Here is a 21,341-nt window from a genome sequence, read left to right as displayed (position 1 = left end):
GTGGTGTGCACAGAGACAGAGAAGATGTTTGCTAGAAAATGTGGCCATCCTTGACTTGGTGCCAATGCTCTTGTGAGACTACTTGTGAGCATGACAATTCATCTAATTCATGCTTCCTATGTATGCACGCATGAGTGCCACATGTTCCTTTAAAATCTATCTGAGCCGGGCGTGGTAGCGCACACTGGTAATCCCCGCTCTTGGGAGGCGGAGACAGGAGAATCTCGCAGTTCAAAGCCAGTCATGCTGGCTTAAGAAACCCTATTTCCAAATGAAATATAAAATAGGTCTGGGAGTGTAGTCCGGAAGTAGAAGGGTTCCATCTCCAGTACCACAAAAAAAAAAAGTCTACCTGAATTAGCTCAAGTGAATTTCCAATAAGTAGACAATCATCAGTACAAATTTTTTTAAAAATGCTGAGCTTTATTTTAGTTGACAGCAATCATCTTTTGTTGTATTCTCCCTTTGAAACTTGAAACAATGTTTTCCACCCTTGTTGCTATCATTTGCCTTATCGTTATTATTATTATTATTATTATTATTATTATTAGGGTCAGGGGTCTTGTGATGATGAATAAAATCATACATGAAAAAGGTCTTCAGTAAGAGATACAAATGGCCAATAGATACATAAAAAGATGTTCAACATCACTAGTCATCAGGGAGATGCAAATCAAAACTACGCTGAGGTTCCATATAACCCCAATCAGAGTGGCAAACATAAAGAAATCAAACAACAATTGCTGGTGAGGATGTGGGGAAAGAGGAACTCTTTTACACTGTTGGTGGGAGTGCAAACTAATTCAGCCACTATGGAGATCAGTGTGGAGATTCCTGAGAAAACTGGGAATAGATCCACCATTTGATCCGGCTATACCATTTAGGGTAACTTCCCAAAGGGGTTGAAATCAGAGAACTACGTTAACATATGCATACCCATGTTCATAGCAGCACAGTTTGTAATAGCCAATATATGGAACCAACCTAGATCTCCATCAACAGATGAATGGATTGCAAAATTATGGGAAATACACACAATGGAATTCTATTCAGCTATAAAGAAAAGTATAGCATTTGCAAGAAGATGGAGGGAGCTGGAGAACATTATGTTAAGTGAGATTAGTCAAGAACACAAAGAGAAGGGACATATGTTTTCTCTAATATGTCCAAGCTAGGGCGTAGCGGTACAACCAGAGGGATTCCAAATGATGGAGGGGAAATCTCAGCAAAGCTTGAAAGGAAGGATAGGAAAGGAAGAAAGCTGAGGTTGTTCAATGGAGGAGGTACATACGAATATGTGTAATAGCATAAATACTACATGATTAACCTGGACACTCTCTATGGGGTGGGGGGGGAATGGAGGGGAAGGGCATGAAGCACAATGTAAATGTACACCACTCTCAATATGTTCCACTTATAAACAAATAAAAATTAAATTAAAAATAAATAAATAAAACACATGGTACTAATACAAAATTCTCCAAGTGCCTATTTGCAAGGATTAGCACCCAGGGCCTGCTGACAGCAAGTGAGAGAGGGGTCAGCAAGGCAGAGCAGGAGAACAGAAGCCCCTGTGCTGGCCACAGTCATGACAACAACCTCAGAACCTGTTATTTATGACAAAAAGCACAGCAGAGACCCCAGACAGTGAGTAAGGAATATTGGGTCTGGTGATGTCACATGTACATCAAGCAGATAGATAAAGACTTTTACTTTGACATACTGACTCTCTGAGGAACAGGGAAGCCTCTTGTGAAGGACAAACGGGTTGATAAGTAAAGAAGAGACACTGTCTCAGGACATTCATTCTGGTTTGGTAGTGTGTGCAGGGTCAGTTTTCCCCAATCCCAGGAATATTCTCAGGAGTTAAATCTTGACAGGGCATTTTGAAAGAAGGATTCCTACTTGCCATTCAGAAGTGGAAAATGGCAGAACTGTGTCTCTGGAGGCCGAGTAGAACTCCCCAAGGCATATCTTCTTTTATTAACACTCAGTATCTGGGTATTTCCATTCACTGCACACCCTGGCTTGGTGAGAAGTGCTGGAGTAACCCTGGGCTTGCAGGAATCCTTAGGGAGGCTGACGTCGTTTCCCTGGGGTGTGTCCTGCTGGGTCCCACAGAGGGGCACCTTCACTGCTTGACACTTCACACCACCTTCCTGTGGCTGTGCTGACCTGCAGCCCAGCAGGGACTGAGCTCCTTGCTCCACCTCCTCCAGACCTTGGTCTCCAGTGTTCTGGTCAGAGCCATTCTGACCTGGGGAAGAGAAATCACACGGTGGATCTGGTTTCCTGTCTCTGATGACGGGGACACTGAGCTTCTCTAGAGAACGTCTTGATCGTACCTCTATGCCTGCCTTTTAAAGAACCGTGTCCACACCTTTGATTATAACTTAGCCCAACATGTGTTTGTTTTTGTTCTCTACTGAGTTGAGTTCCTTATATATTCTGCATATTAAATTGTTTTCAGGATTTTTGAATAGTTAGTACAAGTCAAATTCAATGATTACTTCCAACATATCTCTCCATTTCTTTAGACCCATTTCTTGTCTACCTATACTGGATCCTTCGTTTATCTTTAGCACTTTTTAAGTGTCTCATGGAATAAGAAGTTAGACTGTGTTTATGAGATCAGACTGTGAACCATGTGAGGTTCATTCCTTCATTTTGTGCTTTTGCTCAAAGATGGTTTTGGCCCCAAAACACATGCAGAGAGCAAAGGAACAGAACAGAAGGGACAGAAAGAAACCCACACACTTACAGCCAGTTGATTTTGGACAAAAGTGCCAGACACATGTGCTGGGGAAAAGGCAGCCTTTTCAACAAACGGTGTTGGGAAACTGGTTATCCATCTGCAGAAAAATGGGACTAAATCCATTCCTTGCCCTACATAGGAGTGACCTCGAGATTGATCAAAGACCTGGCAGTTTCTCTGCAGCAAGCAGAGAAATAAGACGGGACCAGGGACATACACAGTCCCTAGGCCCTTCCCCCAATGACACACCACCTCCTGCCATGTCCCAAGCCTGGCACTGGCTGCGTCGCCTGGCGCACATGCTCTTCTGTGGGACAGTTCATATCCAAACCATCACAGCAGGAGAAATTGGGCCTGACACACCTTGCAGCAAAAGTCTTTCCATCTGTTGACCTTTTATGCCGGATAACAAACTTTCTAATTCCAAAATTAAACAGAAAGAAAGACACATTATACTTTCTACATTTCCAGTTAAAAATAGAAAGAATAAAGTCATCAGGGATTCATCAACAAGAAGGCTTTGTAACTCTGAGTGACATACTCCCATATTCCCAATCTCATTGCCTTGTATTCCTCTCATGAAGAGAATACAGATCAAATAAAAGAGGAAGGGCAGACCTGTTGGCAGTGTCCTTCACGGTATGTCCTCACTTGAACTCTGTGTTCTAATCCATATGTCCTGCTGTGTCCACACAATGGCCAGTGAGAAGACAGAGGGAGACAGGCTGCTTCCAAAGTCGGAAGGTGCGGTGCTGGCAGGAGGAACTTGGTTCCCACACTCACCTCACATCGACCACTTCCTGGGGACAGTGACTGCACTGTTGATATCATGGGTCCTTTCCTCATAGGAATTCCTGACTGTCTTGTGTTTAAAGTCTTTTTTATTTAAAACATTGACCAATTCTTTGTATAAAAATGGATAGTTTGTATTTTCATTTAGGTGTGAGATTTAAAACCACATTTTATAGTATATGAACATGTCCAAGTGAGTTCTTGCTTCCCATGTGATACTCAGAAAGTGGAAGCAGCCCAAGGATCCTGCAGCTTGCTTATTAACCTCTTTTGTGTCCATCCTAGGAATGCTACCCATCATGAAAATGAAGGTTTGACACGCATTACATCATGATGAGTTGGTGATACTCATGGCAATTGAAAGACGCCAATAAACAAAACACATGCTTTAATCCTAGAAAAGCAAACACACATTTTAAGTCCACTAAAGACAAGGATAATTAAATTACCTAGAAGATGAGTTCATCAAGAGACCTGTGGGAGAAGGGAGAGAGGACGTAGAGAGGGCAGGAGCAATGGTAGGGCTTGACATGCTCACTGTAGGGTCCATGAAGGCTGCATAGGAGGGAACAACAGCAAATAATCAAAATTTATTCCCCTGTGTGACATTTACACTGTCAATCATAGTCTCTTGATCCATCTATAATGAATAATTGGATAAATAGGGTGAGGGTGTGATGGAAAGGTAGACAGTAGTGCAGGGATTTTCTATGATTCCTGACAACACATCAGCATGAACCTGGAATTCTGCACCTTCATTAAGGGAAGACAGGGTGCATGAAAGTCACACCTGACCTCAGCAGGAAGGTCCTGCAGACATCACTAGGCAAGCCCCATATCCATGAGGTGGTCCAGGGCCAGTGTAGCCTCGTGGTGAGGAGCATGGATTCAGTTATGAGAAGCATCTTATCCTGCATGTGAAACAAGAAACATTGCCAAGGGCATTCATTGTTTCAAATAGAACAGAGAAAAGTCAAAATAAAATTGAAATCATTTACATGGTTATCTCTGTACAAGTAAATGAAATAAGAATACTAAACATAGATTGAGAGAATACAGTTTTCTTGATTCACTTACATAATAATGAAATATTTTAATAAAAGAATATTCTATATGCAATTACATATAAAACTATGATTTAAAGGGTGTGCTTATCAAAGCACTATCTTCTTATAAAATCACATGTTGCTGACTGCTGTCAGTGAGCAGACTCCCCTGATCACCTACATCTGATCAGAGACCCTCCCTTACTGAGTCCTCCCTCAGCAGAGCCTGCTATATGGCAGGAGGACATGCAAATAGGGCCGCCCTCTGCTGATGAAAACCAGCCCAGCCTTGACCCTGCAGCTCTGGGACAGGAGCCTAGCCCTGCACCCAGGGGACCCCAGTCAGTGATCAGCCTAGCCCTGCACACGGAGGACCCACCATGGAGTTTGGGCTGAGCTGGGTTCTCCTGGTTGCTGTGTTGAAAGGTAATTCATGGGGAACAGGAGACACTGAGTGTGAGTGGACGGGAGTGAGAGACACAGTGGACTGTGGCAGTTTCCTGAGCAGGATTCTCTGTGTTTGCAGGTGTCCAGTGTGAGGTGCAGCTGGTGGAATCCGGGGGAGGCCTGGTTCTGCCCGGTGGGTCCCTGAAACTCTCCTGCCTGGCCTCTGGATTCACCTTCAGTGATTACTACATGCACTGGGTCCGCCAGGCTCCAGGCAAGGGGCTGGAGTGGGTAGGTTTTATTAGAAACAAAGGCAATGGTGGCACAGCAGAGTATGCTGCATCTGTGAAGGGCAGATTCACCATCTCCAGAGACGATTCTCAGAGCACTGTGCACCTGCAAATGAGCAGCCTGAGACCTGAGGACACGGCCCTGTATTACTGTGCAAGACACAGTGTGGGGACTTCAGTGTGAGCCCAGACACAAACCTCCTGCAGGGTGCCCAGGACCAGCAGGGGGTGCTCAGGACCTCTAGGTAGTGCTTCTGGTTAAGAAATAGAAACAGATGGAGAATGGGTTCATTGGAATTCTTTTATTTTTTGCTGGTTTTGACTTCATTATCTATAACTGTTTTCCCTAGAAAGTCCTCTTTATTATGTTGTAAGCCTACAATGTAGTTATCAGTATTAATACATTTAATATGACAGTTTGAAATGGATTTACCATTAATCCTGAATCCCATTGAATTTCCTTAAATCCTGAATATTAAATGTTAAACTAGACAAGAAGGTTATTTAACCTCGGGCATTAGAGGGGTGAAGAGAGACATTCTCTATGATGCATGGTGTACATTCATAAACATATCAAAGTCAATCATGAGGAGAGAGGAGGGAGGAGGGAGGCACTGGGGGTGGGACCCGGGAGGAGCTAGTGATAACGTGTGCATCTTGTACCTCATGAAGAGAATGGCAACAATGCACCAATTAAAATAAGTTATGAAATCCTCAAAACTGTAATTTCTACTTTCTAAGTTTTCAAATCATCACTAATAACAATTATTTTTCACAAACAATTTGCAGGAGTTTTAAAGCATCAACTACAATTACCTAGTTATTGATTTCAGAAATAACATAAACACGCAGAACTAGTCATTCTTCCCATCACAACAAATCATCCAACTAAAGCACATACACATTAACAATGATAAACTTTAGAAATACTAATTACTCTTAATGTGGTGTAACATGTAGGACAGGATTACCCACATTCAGAAGAAAATATTGAAAGCAGAAAATACATTCAAATACTGTTTTAACCGTGCACCTCAGAGCCTTGTAACTGGTCATCTGAAATGGTTACAGGCAACCTAAGTCAAGAATGGCAAAGGTCACTGCTGTACCTCTCGCAGCCCAGTGAAACAAGATCACAGTCACTTGACTTCACATAAATGGAGGCATGAAAATGAAAATTATTTATTGAGGGGTTAAAATGTGTATGTACATGGGCAATGTTGCACAAAAACCTATATTGCAATGAGCACATGTCAGGAAACAAACTTACAAAATTTATAATAAAAATTAGAACTCTCTTAATCCTCTATACAGTGTGTGGTTCAATACTGGATGTGCTACAAACATGAGTTGCACAGCATATTGCACTGTAAAGAATCTGGATAGAGAGGATTAAAGATGGCAGAATGGAGGAAGGCGTGTGTTTTGGTGGCTGGGAAACGTGGAACTCCATCAGCAAAATGAGGTTCTTGGTAAGAGAAGAAAAGCAGTCAGACTCAAGAGAAAAAAGATGGTTGGAACATGCTTGATTGGAGACATCACAGAGAGCAGAGGAGGGAAGAGCTCCACGTGCCTCCTCTGAGGAGCAGGGAGCAGAAGCGGGCACCAGAGTGATGAGCCCTTGCAGGAGCCACAAGGTGCCGGAATCCAGCATCTCACCCACACCAACTCCAGCAAAGAACCTAAATCCTGTGGAACCAGAGGATGCAGAGAACGAATACGCAAAGCAATGCTTTCTCTTCTCCATGCTTGAAAACATCATGAACACTCTGCAGACGTCCTAACAAAACCACACAGTGAGCTCCTGCAGCTGCTGCTAAACTCCCCTGGACTGAGAAATGACCGCCTGTTCCTGAAGGGACCTGAGGTAACCTGGGACCTAGACCACAGGCTTCGCAATAATTGCAGGATGGCAAAGGTCCAGCTCTCCAACATAGCGGCTCAGATAGACATTTCCTCAACAAGACCACCAAGACACAGGAAATTAAAACAAGAATTAACGAGAGGGTTTGCATTAAACTAAATTGTTTCTGTTATGCAAAACAAGATACCAAAAGAGTCTAAAGAGAAGCCTACAGAATGGGAGATCTTTTCCCAGATGTTCCTCTGAGGAGGACTAATATCTAAAAGATACAAAGTACTTAAAAGACTAAACAATGAAAACCAATGATCCAATCAGGTACTGGACAATTGAATTACATGGATAGATCCCTCACAAAGAAGAAACACAACTGGCCAATAAATAAATGGAAAAATGTTCAATATTGTTAGCAATCAGGGAGATGCCAATCAAAACCACACTGAGAGCCATGTAACTTGAATTAGAATGAAAATAATCCAGAAAACAAACAACAGTGAGTTCTGGTGAGGACATAGGGAAACAGGAACACTCATACAGAGTGGGGAATTGCAAATGAGTCAGCTGCTATGGATATCTGCGTGGAGGATCCTCAGAGTACTAGGAATGGATCCACCGTAAGATCCAGCTCTACCACTCCTGGGTATCTACCAAAGGGACTTAAATTAGAACATTGCAGTGATTCATGCATATACTTTTATAATAGCACAAGCTGCAATAGTCAAAGCATGTATCCAACCTCGGTGTCCATCAACAGGTGAATGGATTGCAAAAGCATAGGATATACACAGTAAAATTTACTTAGCAATAACAAAAACAACAAAATTATGTCATTTTCAGAAAAATGCGTGGACTGGAATATATCATGTGGAGTGAGAATGGCCAGTCATAGAATGTGGAGAGTCCTGTGTCTTCTCTCCTCTGTGCAAGTTATGGAGTCATAAGATACAAATCAGACTTTAGATAATGAAGAAGAAAGCCCAGTGGATGAAGGAGTCCTCTGGGGAGGGATCGGGGATTCAAGTCAACCAACGTTATGTCAAGAAACATTAGTTGAATAATTATCAATTATAACGTACATATGTGTGTATACCAATTGCCATTATGCCTATGGACCTTAATTAAATAACATAAATCATAGTGTACATATATATGTGTACCAACGGCCACCCACATACCGTGTATGGGCAAGGGGAGGGAGGGAGGTAGACAGGGAGAAGTCAGCAAGTGTTGTTTCATGGATGTCCCTATTACTCTGGACCACGTTAGGATGTGAGACTGTGATTCAACAATAATTTGTAGGTTTAAATTAAAACATCAACTTTGTGAACTTGGAAAGATAAGGACTTGTCAGCATTCCAGCCTGCCTTCTTCCTTCCGCCCTCCATCCTCCTATCCCACACGCACTCCTGTCCTCCTCTTGATCTGTCTCGACTCTGCCTCTGGATGAGTATCTGCAGATACTTAGGTTCCCGTGAGCGGGCTGCTCAGAGGATAGGGGCATCAGTGCGACCACAGCTGCGCGCTTCTTTATATTTCATTTAATGGTGTGTGATGGTGCATGATGGTGGACACTGTGTGATCAAGTCAGGCTAATGAGCATGCCTCTCTCCCATTTATTTTCTCCCATTCTGTGCTACTGACCTTTAGAAGCCTCTCTTCTGGGCATTTGGATATCTTCATTACCGATACTCTTCCCGGTGTTCAGTGAACGCACAGTTCCTCCCTCCTACTCACCTGCACAGACCCACCGGCTGATGGGGTCACACACTGCCTTCATCTGATGGCCACACAGTGTAGAATCTCCATTCTGTTCTCTGCATCTGTGAGACCAACCTGCTCTACTCCACAAATGAATGCCATCATGGAGGATCGCATCCTGAGCTCATCGGGTGATTGTCTAGGGGACCGTGGAGGAAGCCCGGTCTTCATGATATGGGACGATCGCTCTGCCGGTTCTGATCTGAATCTTACAAGGACTAGAGAGGTGGAGGCTTTCTTCACATACCGATGGGCATCGTTAATTTGCTTTCAAGAAATGTCTTCTCATGTCTTCTACCCATCTTTAATCTGAGTGTTTGACTCTCTGGGGAAGTTAGTGTGAATCCAGGCATAGATACTCATAGGAGCTCCTGCTTCCGTGGCCCCAGGTGAGGTTGTGAGTGACGGCTTCCTGAGTGATCCTCAGCAACTGGAAGCACTCAAAGACCACGAAGCCTGCTTGTATAAAATGTGGCAGATCCATCCTTAGAAAGGCCTCCATCGTGGACATGAAGGCTTTCCTGACTCCATACACGGTGGTGAGCCCCAACGCTTAAGAAAGTGAAGGATGCCAAACACATGAAACAGCCCTATGAATTCTAGAATTCGTACACTAATTAAGTCATCATGAGGTAAGAGTTCAGTGGTCATGTATAAGGGGGTAAGTGGAGGGAGAAATCAGGGCCAAGAGTGGAACTAGGAGGTCCATGTGTTCAGTGTCAGGGTCTGTGATGTCTGCACAGGAGTGAAAATGAGCTCGTGCTTAGCACTCTCACTACGGAACACTTAAGCTATGACAGCCACAGCCCCCTGAGTGGGTGACACAGGTGAGTCTGGCTGATGTAAGGCAGACCCTTGCGTGTGACTCCCTGATGCCTAAAAACATGAGCATGAGCCTGGCTTCCATGCACTCTCAGGAGAACACAGGGTCATGAACATCTCACCCGCTCACTACAGGAGGGTTCTGCAAACATCGCGAGGCAGGTCTCTATCAGGATTCTGGGCCAGGGCAGCACAGCCTGAGACCCAGAAACACTGCACAATGTATCCATGCTTTTGAGCTGAATTTCACACCTCAGAAAGGAATTGATACTGCTATCCCTATGAAGTTACGTCAGTGCCAGGAAAAATTACAGGAGGCCATTGGTGCGATGTACACACGGAAGTGTAACTTTCACTTATCCAGCAAAAATGGCTTTATTGAAAATATGACGGATCTTAAAAACTATTATGTAAAATTACATTTAGGCTGCGTTTCTGTCATGGAAGCTGGCTCTAATGACATTATTTTGGTGAGGAGTCAGTGGGCGAACTACCCCAGGGCACTTATAGTCACCATGTCCTCTACCCTGACTGAGTCGTCCTCAGCAGAGCCTGCTATATGGCAGGAGGACATGCAAATAGGGCCGCCCTCTGCTGATGAAAACCAGCCCAGCCCTGACCCTGCAGCTCTGGGACAGAAGCCCAGCCCTGTACCCAGGGGACCCCAGTCAGGGATCAGGACTGCACACGGAGGACCCACCATGGAGTTTGGGCTGAGCTGGGTTCTCCTGGTTGCTGTGTTGAAAGGTAATTCATGGGGAACAGGAGACACTGAGTGTGAGTGGACGGGAGTGAGAGACACAGTGGACTGTGGCAGTTTCCTGAGCAGGATTCTCTGTGTTTGCAGGTGTCCAATGTGAGGAGCAGCTGGTGGAATCCGGAGGAGGCCTGGTGCAACCTGGAGGGTCTCTGAAACTCTCCTGCCTGGCTTCTGGATTCACCTTCAGTAACTATGGCATGCACTGGGTCCGCCGGGCTCCAGGCAAGGGACTAGAGTGGGTCTCAGCCATTAGTAGTGGTGGTAGCGCCTACTATGCAGACTCTGTGAAGGGCCGGTTCACCATCTCCAGAGACAACTCCAGGAACACGTTGTACCTGCAAATGAGCAGCCTGAGACCTGAGGACACGGCCCTGTATTACTGTGCAAGAGACACAGTGTGGGGACCTCAGTGTGAGCCCAGACACAAACCTCCTGCTGGGACACAGAGCTTCTCCAGAGGGTGCTGAGGTCACACTAAGCAAGTGATCATCTATTGGGCAAAAATTCTAAGTGTATTTGTTTTAGTGTGTGTGTGTGTGTGTGTGTGTGTGTGTGTGTGTGTGTGTGTGTGTGTGTTTACAGGGAGTTTAACCAAGAGAAATTTTACCAATCAATAACACCCCCTTTAATAGTTTTTCTTTTGAAACATGGTCATCCTAGTTTGCTGAGAGTCTTACTATACTGCCGTGGATTATTTCAAGTCTGCTACCCTCCATTCTCATTGTCCCAAATTTGGGAGTTACAGGCATGCACCACCATACCAGGTTCAAGGGTGTGATTTGATGAGTCTGAATATATCACATATATGTCAAGCGAGATGATGCAGGCAACAGGAAGTCAGTGTATGGATGGTGTGTAGGGCCTCTTTGCAGGTCCCGGGGTCCTCCTCAGGCCATGCGTAGACCCGCAAACGCAAGACAACCATGAACCCATCCCATGTCTACCATGGAGGGGAGGCTGAAGCTATGATGACCAGACTAGGCAGCAGACACATGAAGTTACCTGCAGTTCTTCTATCCTGGAGCCTCCAGTTTTCTAAAGAAGAGTTGTCTCTCCATGCAGCACATCTGCCCAGGTGAGACAATGTCAGGAGAAAATAGACACCTCCTGCCAGGAGGGCTGGCTGGAGGAGCCAGGAAGACACTGTCCCAAGTCTACAATCTGCTGCAAGCAGATGCTAAATCTCCTGCCCCCAGCAGTCACCCTGTGCAGGATCCCATGGCTAAGCTCTGTAAGGACCTGCTGGGATGTGGTTCTAGGTTGACCTCCCCTGTGTTAGGGGGCTTTGTTGGCCATACTGACCTGGGATGGCTGAGGAAAACTGACTCTCTGTGGTTCAGAGGGCCCCTCTATCATGTGGAGGGTTCTCAGGTGTTGGGAGAACAGAGGGACCCATCTTGCATACAGAGTCCATGACCTCATAGATGGGTGATATATTCCTCTAAAGACACAGGAAGTCTCAGAGCCAGGTTGCAGTCAGCATGGCAACATACACACAAACACACACGCATGTGGACACACACAAACGTGCACACACATACTCGCACCCACATACACGCACATAGGTACACATGCGCGTGCACACACACACGCACGCGCATGCGACAAGTGCAGACACACACGCACACACACGCACACAGGCACACACACATGTGTGAGCATGCACACACACAGACACACACACACACAAGCACTGCTGTGGCAGAAGTAAAAAAGTGATCTGGAAAGAGACCAGGGAAGATAACCTTATGGATATATTGCATAAAATATGAAATTACTAGCATTCCACCAATAGTAACTGAAATGAAAGCTCAGGAATAACAAAGAAGGCACATAGGCTGCACCTCATCTAAGTTAAACACTTTCAAATGACTGTAAGGATACAAATGAAAATCTTCAGACTAAGAATAATTATTTGCAAATCATTTGACCACCAAAATAAGTGTACCCACAATATAATTAAAATCTTCATTATAGAACAGGGAAACTCATAAAACAAGCAAAGTTTCTGTTAACATTCCATCCCAGAGGATATGCACAAAAACTCACACTGCATTTTCTCTGCCACTAGAAATATCTTATCAAGACATCAGTGCACATTTACATTATACAATGCCTCAAAATAAAAGGAAAACCAATCAATCCAGTGTTGGAGAACATACCGGAACATGGAGCCTGCACCAGGCTACATGGAGTACCAAATGAAGCTACTAGAAACTGGCCCTCACTTCACAGACCAGGCAACCCTAGGGGAGGCAGAGTTGTCTGCTCAGGACGGCCCCTGGGCTGTGGCCTTGGGGGCTCTATGTGGTCCTCTTCCCCTTGCTCTCACACTTGATTCAGGCCTCCATGGTGTGGGAGCCCCCCTCTCCTGACATCATCTCTGGGCTCCACTGATGTAAACTGGCTTAACATGGACTGACACTATGAAATCTCCAGAACTCTGAGCAAATACATTTCCTGTCTCTCAGCTGCTATTGTGGGTTTTGGGGAGACACCGCAGTGAGGATGCTAGCAGAGCACCACTCTATTGCCTATTGCCATCATATTTATTACAAGGAGCCACATACCAGGCCAAAACTTTAGAAGAGTGTTTGTTAATATCAGCTAAACACAGAAGTTCATGATCTGCAGTTTGTGGATCTGCAATCCATAAAAACACAATTCAGTGAACCTGGATGAACCTATAACAAAAAATTATCTCCCTTTAGATCCATTAGTGTTTCTTTTTTTTTAATTTTTTAAAATAATTTATTTTTTAAATTGGTGCATTGTAGTCATATATCAATCACATTGGAGTACAAGACTTGAGAGGATATACAAGCACACATCATCCAATTAGCCCTCCTCCAGCCCCCATCCCATTCCCTCCCCCTCCCTCCATCGCATGCTTCTTTGGTGATTTACTTTGATACATTTGTTTATGTACCTCCTGCGTTTTAAAGAGGCTCCGTCCTCCAGTATTACATACCCTCTGATTGGTCACATTAGTTGCTTCACTATAGGGCCCTTTCTATAGCTCAACCTCTTCCTGTTGCCCTTTTCCTCCTAGTTATTGCTGATTAAGAGAAGCGTCTGATTTATATTTTCTGCGATATTTCTCTGTGCATGCTGCGTTGCAAGTACCGATCCCACTCTTGATGGTCCCAGTAGTGGCCTGGCTACTCAGTGGACTGATCCAGACCTCGCTGGCTCAAGCAGCGGCCTTGCCTCATGGGAGGCCCCAGGTCTAGTCTCGCTGGCCCCTGCACCGGTCAACGCCTAAGCTGGCTTCGGTCCTGGCTTTGGAGGCCGCAGGAGTGGCCTTGCCTCACCACAGGCTCCAATGCCGGCCTTGCTGGCCCCAGCATTGGCCTCACCCCTCGGCAGGCTCCAATCCCGGGCTCGGAGGCCTCAGTACCAGCCTTGCCTCATGGCAGGCTCCGGTGCCGGCCTCGCTGGCCCCAGCACCGGCCTAACCCCTCGGCAGGTTCCGTTCCCGGGTTAGGAGGCCCCAGCACTGGTCATGCCTCAAGGCAGGCTCCGTTGCCGGCCTCGCTGACCCCAGCACCGGTCTAGCCCTTCGGCAGGTTGTTATCCTGGCCTCGGAAGCCCCAGTACCGGCCTTGCCTCACGGCAGTCTCCGATGCAGGCCTCCCTGGCCCCAGCACCGGCCTAACCCCTTGGCAGGCTCCGATCCCAGCCTCGGAGGCCCCAGCACTGGTCATGCCTCAAGGCCGGCTCCGATGCCTTCAAATATTATAGCATTTGAAGGCAAATGGACGAAACTAGAGAATATTATGCCAAGTGAGGCCAGCCAGTCTCAGAATGGCAAGAGATGAATGTACTCTCTCATATGCAGAAGCCAGAGAAAAAGTAAGAAACGAAAAGAACTTTAGGTACCTGAGAAGAGTGACCAGAAGAATCGTGGGTAATGGCATGGAGAGAGTGGGGGGGAGAAAGAGCAGACAAAAGAAATAGTTCAATCGCGTGATGCCCATGTGTGAAGGTGTCTCTCAAAATCACTGTCAGGTAAAGAAGTAGTCAAAAGGAAAAGACACCAAGACGGGCGTGCACACTCGTTTGTAAGACTTGGATCCTCATGATAATATATAACTACAATCTACCAATAAAAACATAAAATACTACATTGAAATCCAGGAGAAGAGTGAAGAGCCCCAGCGATGCGTCACCAGCTGCATCACCAGAATCCTCCCCAGATGACCCCATCCAGTGGTCAGCACTGAACACCAAGGACACACCATGGAGTTTGGCTGAACTGGGTTTTCCTTGTTGCTGTTTTACATTTCAGTTTCTTGGAAACAAGAGATGTTGAATGTGGGTATACATGAGTGAGACACACAAGGGTTGTGTGGCAGACTCCTGGCCAGGATGTCTCTATGTTTACAGCTCTGAGATGCAGCCGACAGAGTCCAGCAGAGACTATGTGCATCCTGAGGATCCCTGAGATTGTTCTGTGGGGCCTAGAGAATCACCTGCAGTGATTATTACATGCTCCAGCCCTACCAGGATCCAGGGATGTGGAAGAGGCATATCTGTGAAGGGATGATTCCCCATCTCCAAGACAACTCCAAGGACACGCTGCACCTGCAAATGAGCACCCTAAGAGCTGAGGACATGGCCATGTGTTACTGTGCAAAGACACGGTGAGGAGACCTCAGTGTGTGGATCTCAGTGTGTGCCGAGACACTAAACTCCCTGCAGAGGCTCCCAGCAACAGGAGGGCGCTGTGTGCTCTTCCACAGGCTCCTGTAATCCCACAGGGAGTTGCACGTCCCGTGTTCTTGTTCCTGACCCTGGGCAGAGAGTCTTTGGTTTTCATTCACAGCTGTCCCTTCTCATAGCTGCTGCCACTTTTCACACGTGTCCCTAGTTGTCAATATTTCTATCTTTTCCTGAAGAGTGAGGCTATTTCTCCTTAGGCAAGAGGTGGGGTGTTCTTGCAGAGTGTGGCTGTGTTCCTTTACTCCCTACAGTTCCAGTGGGTTCCCACAGAGCATGTAGGGCGCAGCCTCGATGATACAGAACCACAACATGTTCTGTGCTGGTGAAACGCACGTGGGGTTGGATTCCTTTCAGTGGAACTTCTTCAAGTTTTCATGCAGCACACGGTTGGTGGAGGATGGAGCTTCTTGACATATGTCTAAAATCTCAGTAAAATGCTTCAAGGGAAATGGGGACCCCTCACAAGTATGGCCTCTCAGAGTTTCAAACTATAAGTCCTTTTCCACACGGTACTAATTAATTCCACAAGGAGTCCCAATTTCATATTGTACCAGTTTATTATCCTTTCAGTGCCTTGCCTGAGATTATTTTTACAATATCTCAAAACATTTTAATATTAAAACATAGTTCATACACCAATTAATAACATGTGTTCTACCTCTCTGGACTGATGGGAAATTACATCAAGATCTGGAAGGTCGGGCTCCACTGAGACCTCTCACTCCCTTAGGAGGCAGATGAGACAGGCATTTTCAAAGGCCGAAGGTGCAGTGCTGGCCTGAGCGGCTTGCTTCCCAAACTCACCCCTCCCGCACATCTATCACTTCTTGGCAGCAGTGATTGAATCATTTAACATCCTGCTTCTGTTTATTCATTGAAATTCTTGATTCTTGTGTGTGTCAAGTCTCTTTTTCTTGTAGCATTAACTAGTTAACGAATTGTTTAAAATTTGATAGTTTTTACTTTGGTTTGGTGTCAGATTCAAAACCAGATATTTTGGAGATATGAACACATCCAAGTGTGTAGCCTCTTCTTGTGTGATATTCAAAGCTGGAAGCGATCCAAGTATCCCGCAGCTTGCTCATATACCCTGTGTTGTGTCCATACCTAGAAATGCTATCCACCATGAAAACGAAGAATGTTCTGACTCGCTACAAACAACATGGTGGGTTCACAATAGTCATGACAATTGAAACATCTCCCCCAAGAGATTAAACACAAATGAAAAATCCTAGAAAGGAAACTAATTAAATTAATTTTAAGATGAATTTTAAAAGAAAACTGGGGAGAAGGGATTGAGTGGAAGTAGAACATAAAAGTGTAGGAGAATTATCGGGAAAATCCACGTGTTCACCGTCTTAGGGCCTATGAGGCCTGCACAGGAGGAAACATCAGCAAACTCTGAGCAATATTCACTCTTATTATGCCACATGCATGCAATGTCAGTCATACATGTTGAATCCATCTCTAACAAACAGATAAATCAATTGAGTGGGCCCAATGAAAAGGGAGACAGCAGCATGGGAAATCTCTGCCATCCCAGAAACACATCAGCATGAACCTGGCTCTCTGCACATTCAATATGTGACCTTGAGAATGCATGACAGGAATACCAGCTCTCAACAGGAGGGCTCTGAGACATCACTAGGTGGGCAACTCGATCCAGGGTCTGGTTCAAGGGGCAGCGTAGCCTAGTGGCCAGGAGCACAGATTCAGACATTGTGAAGCATCCTACCATACTTGTCATTCTAGAAATACTGCACAATTATTCATGTTTTTGAGCTGATTTTAACACTTAAAGAAGAAATAAAATTGACTACCTCTACACAGTTATCTCGAACACGTAAAGATGAAATAAGAATTGTTACATATACACTGAATGAGTAGTTTTTCATAGTGTAACAGTGTGAGATGGAGGCGTGGGTTCTTGTTCTTAGCTATTTTTAGAAAAGATAGTGAGAACTGCTGCAAGCTTAAGCAATTTTTATTATTACAAACGCAGAAAGAAAAGGGACAGAACACCACTACATCAGAGGACATAGTGGGGGTGACTTGAAAAGAAGACACTGAAGTTTTGATACCGAGCAGTTTTTATAAAGATTGTTATCTGCCATCCTTGCTTTAGCCAATAGTCTTCCTGACCCAACGAGTTGTAGATCTACCCATTTTCTGGGGCAAGCCTTTTGATGTGATTATGAGGATTCACTATAGTATCTTACATCCTGCTTAACCAAAAGCTTTCTTCCTGCAAATGTGGGCCGCCCTACTCTCTTGTGCAAGACCAAAATGTGTTACTTGTTGACAGAGCCAGGGGTCACATGGTATTTGCTCTCATCAAGGCCTGTATCATCCTTCTGCTTCTTGGAGACTTTTGGCCTTATCTGTTAGAAGTTACGTATTATGAAAAACTTGTCTATGAAATATAAAGGCCCTGGGCTAAAAATCTTTTGAGCCCTTGCTAATCACTTTTGGTGCCCAGAATTCTGCAGGGTAACAGCTGCCTGAGTGCCTGGCAGCAACCAGGCCTTGACTACCCTTTTGACATTTTGGAATTAGAATTAGTACCAGAGAAATTTTACAATATACTTTGAAATTAGTACCAAAACCATTTCCCAAAACTGGCACACATCGTTTGCTTACCCATAAAATAAATATTTTAATAAAAATTTCATACACAATTTTAATAAACATAATTTAAGTCCATGCACATGAAAGTACAATCTTCTAAGGAAAATAGCTTTTTGCTGACTGATATCAGTGAGGAGAATACCGCAGTACACCTACATCTGATCAGAGACCCTCCCTGACTGAGTCGTCCTCAGCAGAGCTTGCTATATGGCAGGAGGACATGCAAATAGGGCCACCCTCTGCTGATGAAAACCAGCCCAGCCCTGACCCTGCAGCTCTGGCAGAGGAGCCTAGCACTGCACCCAGGGGACCCCAGTCAGGCATCAGGACTGCACACGGAGGACCCACCATGGAGATTGGGCTGAGCTGGGTTCTCCTGGTTGCTGGGTTGAAAGGTAATTCATGGGGAACAGGAGACTCTGTGTGAGTGGATGAAAGTGAGAGACACAGTGGACTGTGGCAGTTTCCTGAGCAGGATTCTCTGTGTTTGCAGGTGTCCAGTGTGAGGTGCAGCTGGTGGAGTCCGGAGGAGGCCTGTTGCTGCCTGGGGGTTCCCTGAGACTCTCCTTCCTGGCCTCTGGATTCAACTTTGGGGGATACTACATGCACTGGGTCCGCCAGGCTCCAGGGAAAGGACTTGAGTGGGTTTCAACCATTAGTTATAATAGTGATTATATATACTATGCAGAGTCTGTGAAGGGCCGGTTCACCATCTCCAGAGACAACTCCAAGAGCACGCTGCACCTGCAAATGAGCCGCCTGAGACCAGAGGACACGGCCCTATATTACTGTGCAAGAGACACAGTGTGGGGCCTCAGTGTGAGCCCAGACACAAACCTCCTTCAGGGACACATAAGTCCTGCAGGGGGCGCTTAAGACACACTCAGTAAGTGATCATTTCTCAGATTTAAGTTCTAAGGAGGTGGGGTGTGTGTGTGTGTGTGTGTGTGTGTGTGTGTGTGTGTGTGTGTGTATGTTACTGTGTGCGCATTTGATATAGGGGAATTCTGTCGCTGAGATAAACCCTAACCCATTTTTTTCAGATTTTTTTTTTAAATAGCCTTACTAGGTTGTTGAGAGGCTTGCTAATTTGGTGTGTTATGGTCCAAGAGTCGCCCCCTTACCCAAATAATGAAGAACACACCAAGGATGTAAATCACAAGCAGAGTTTATTGTGCGGCAGCTCTTACTGGCAAGCCAGGGTCAAGTCTCCTTCACAAGCCTAACTTTCATTCAGAGGAATTGTCCAGCAGCAAACAGAGGAATGCTTCCTTTTGGCCGGGCTAACGTTCAGCCTCTTAGGCAGCAGGCAAGTTGTCGGGCTTGACCTCGAGCCCAAAACAGACATTACTTTTATAGTCGCAAAAGGGACAATCACAATGGATACAGCCAATAGGTTTACAGAATAAACAAGTGGAGCCATCTTATTTTTCGCAACCATCTTGTTTTTCGAAGCCATCTTGTTTTTTGCAGCCATCTTGTTTTTCGTAGTCATCTTGTTTTTCATAGCCATCTTGTTTTTCCAGCCATCTTGCTTCTCGCAGCCATCTTGTTTTCGCAGCCATCTTTTTTTTGCAGCCATCTTGTTTTTCGCAGCCCTCTTGTTTTCACAGCCATCTTGTTTTTCTGTTAAGTTCCAGACACTTTGGAAACGTTCTTAACAGAAAAACAAGTTCCAGACACTTTGAAAACATTCTTAACAGAAAAATAAGTTCCAAACACTTTAACTTACTTCTATATCCAATATTTTAATTTTATAAGGGAATGGGATGGCCCTCCCAATACTCTTACAGGTGAGGCTTGACTTGTATATGAAATCCTCATGGCTCAGTCTCACATGTACTGGGATTAGACTCATGAGCCACCACACAGGACTCAAGGGAGTTTAAAATCTGATTTTGGAGAAGGCGGGGCAAGATGGTGGCTGCCAAAATGCACATGTCTTCCTAGGAGAAACCCTGGACATCAGATATTGGCTTAATACCTGACTGGGACAACTTAAGGAGACATTTCCAGCTGTGATTTTCTACCTAGAATTTAGGAGCGTGGATAACAGCAGAATCAGAAGCAAGAGGACAATGAGGCGCCAGCCACGCAAGAAAAGTGATATCTGGAAGAACACCCCAGAGTGATTAGAGAAAAGACTGCTTCAGCCACACCTGCTGGGGACACTTAACAGCACACTTTGTAAGAAAAATAATCCTGGCGTGGTGGAAGGTGCACTGGGCGAGAGGCCGAACTGCGTGTCCTGGGCAGCTCAGCACAGGGACAGGAAGCCCTCCAGCGTGTCCCAGGAGCTTAGCGCAAAGGCGGGTGTCCACGCCTTTGATTATAACTTAACCCAACGAGTGTTTGTTTTGTTTAATACTGAGTTGAGTTCCTTATATATTCTGCATTTTAAATTATTTTCAGGATTTTTAAATAATTAGTACTGGTCAAATTCATTGATTACTTCCAACAAATCTCTCCATTTCTTTAGACCCATTTCTTGTCTACCTATACTGGATCCTTCATTTATCTTTAACACTTTTTTTTATTTATTTTTTATTGGTGCACTGTATTCATACATCATAGTGGGATACAAACTTTTGTAGACATACATGCACACATCGCCCAGTCAGCCCCCACCCGATCCCCACCCCATTACCTCCCCATCCCTCCTTCCCATGCTTGGCTTAGTGGTTGACATCTAGTATTATAGCAATTTATCCAAAATTAAAAATGATAATCTCACATAACAGTTTCATTTGTCTGATACCAAGCTTTTGATGACTTAAAGATAACATTTCAATATTTCTTTTTGCTTTCTTTCTTACCAGAGAATATTTTTTTCTATTTTTTATGTGAAAATATCATATATTTATATATTTATTTTTTAGAAAAAAATCTATCCTAATATGGAATATGGATTCTAGATACCCAAAACGATCTTGAAAAAGAACAAAGCTAGAAGATATATATTTTCTGATTTCAAACCATATAAAGCTACAATAATTGCAACAGTGTAGTACTGTTCTAAAGGCAGATATATAAACCATTGGAGTTAAATACAAGCCTAGAGCTAAATTCTTCCCTATATTATCAAGTTATTTTTGACAAGGTTTCCACGAACATTTGGTGGAGGATATACTAATCTTTTAACTAAATATTGTTGAAACATAATAATTACATGGAAAAGAATAAAATTGGACCCTTACCTAATCCCATATACAAGTATTAACTCAAAATAGATAAAAGACCTAAATATAAATCTTAAGAATATAAACTTTTAGAAGAAAATCTGGGTCATAAAACCTCACAACAATGAAATTGGCAGTGATTTCGTGGATGTGATTTCAATGGCACAAGCAACAGAAGAGTATACAAACTCCCTAAAAAAAAAAATATTGTATATCCAAAGACAATGTAAACAGAGTTAAAAGTTACTAATAGAATGGGATAAAATATTTCCAAATGCTATATCTGAAGGTATATTAATATTCCAACTAGAAATCCTAAAAATTAACAACAATAAAGG

The 21,341-nt window shown here is 44.4% G+C and overlaps 1 gene segment (V, D, J or C); it reads left to right on the top strand.

Moving 5' to 3' along the window:
* Positions 1-4,973: 4,973 nt before the first annotated feature.
* Positions 4,974-5,454, top strand: LOC308271112 (immunoglobulin heavy variable 3-49-like). The segment is given in 2 exons: positions 4,974-5,019; positions 5,120-5,454.
* Positions 5,455-21,341: the final 15,887 nt, after the last annotated feature.

The sequence above is a fragment of the Muscardinus avellanarius genome (genome assembly GCF_963383645.1).
Source record: "Muscardinus avellanarius genome assembly, chromosome: 12".
Classification (NCBI taxonomy): domain Eukaryota; kingdom Metazoa; phylum Chordata; class Mammalia; order Rodentia; family Gliridae; genus Muscardinus; species Muscardinus avellanarius.
The sequence above is the reverse complement of the archived record's forward strand: the minus strand, read 5'-3'. Positions and strand labels throughout refer to the sequence as shown.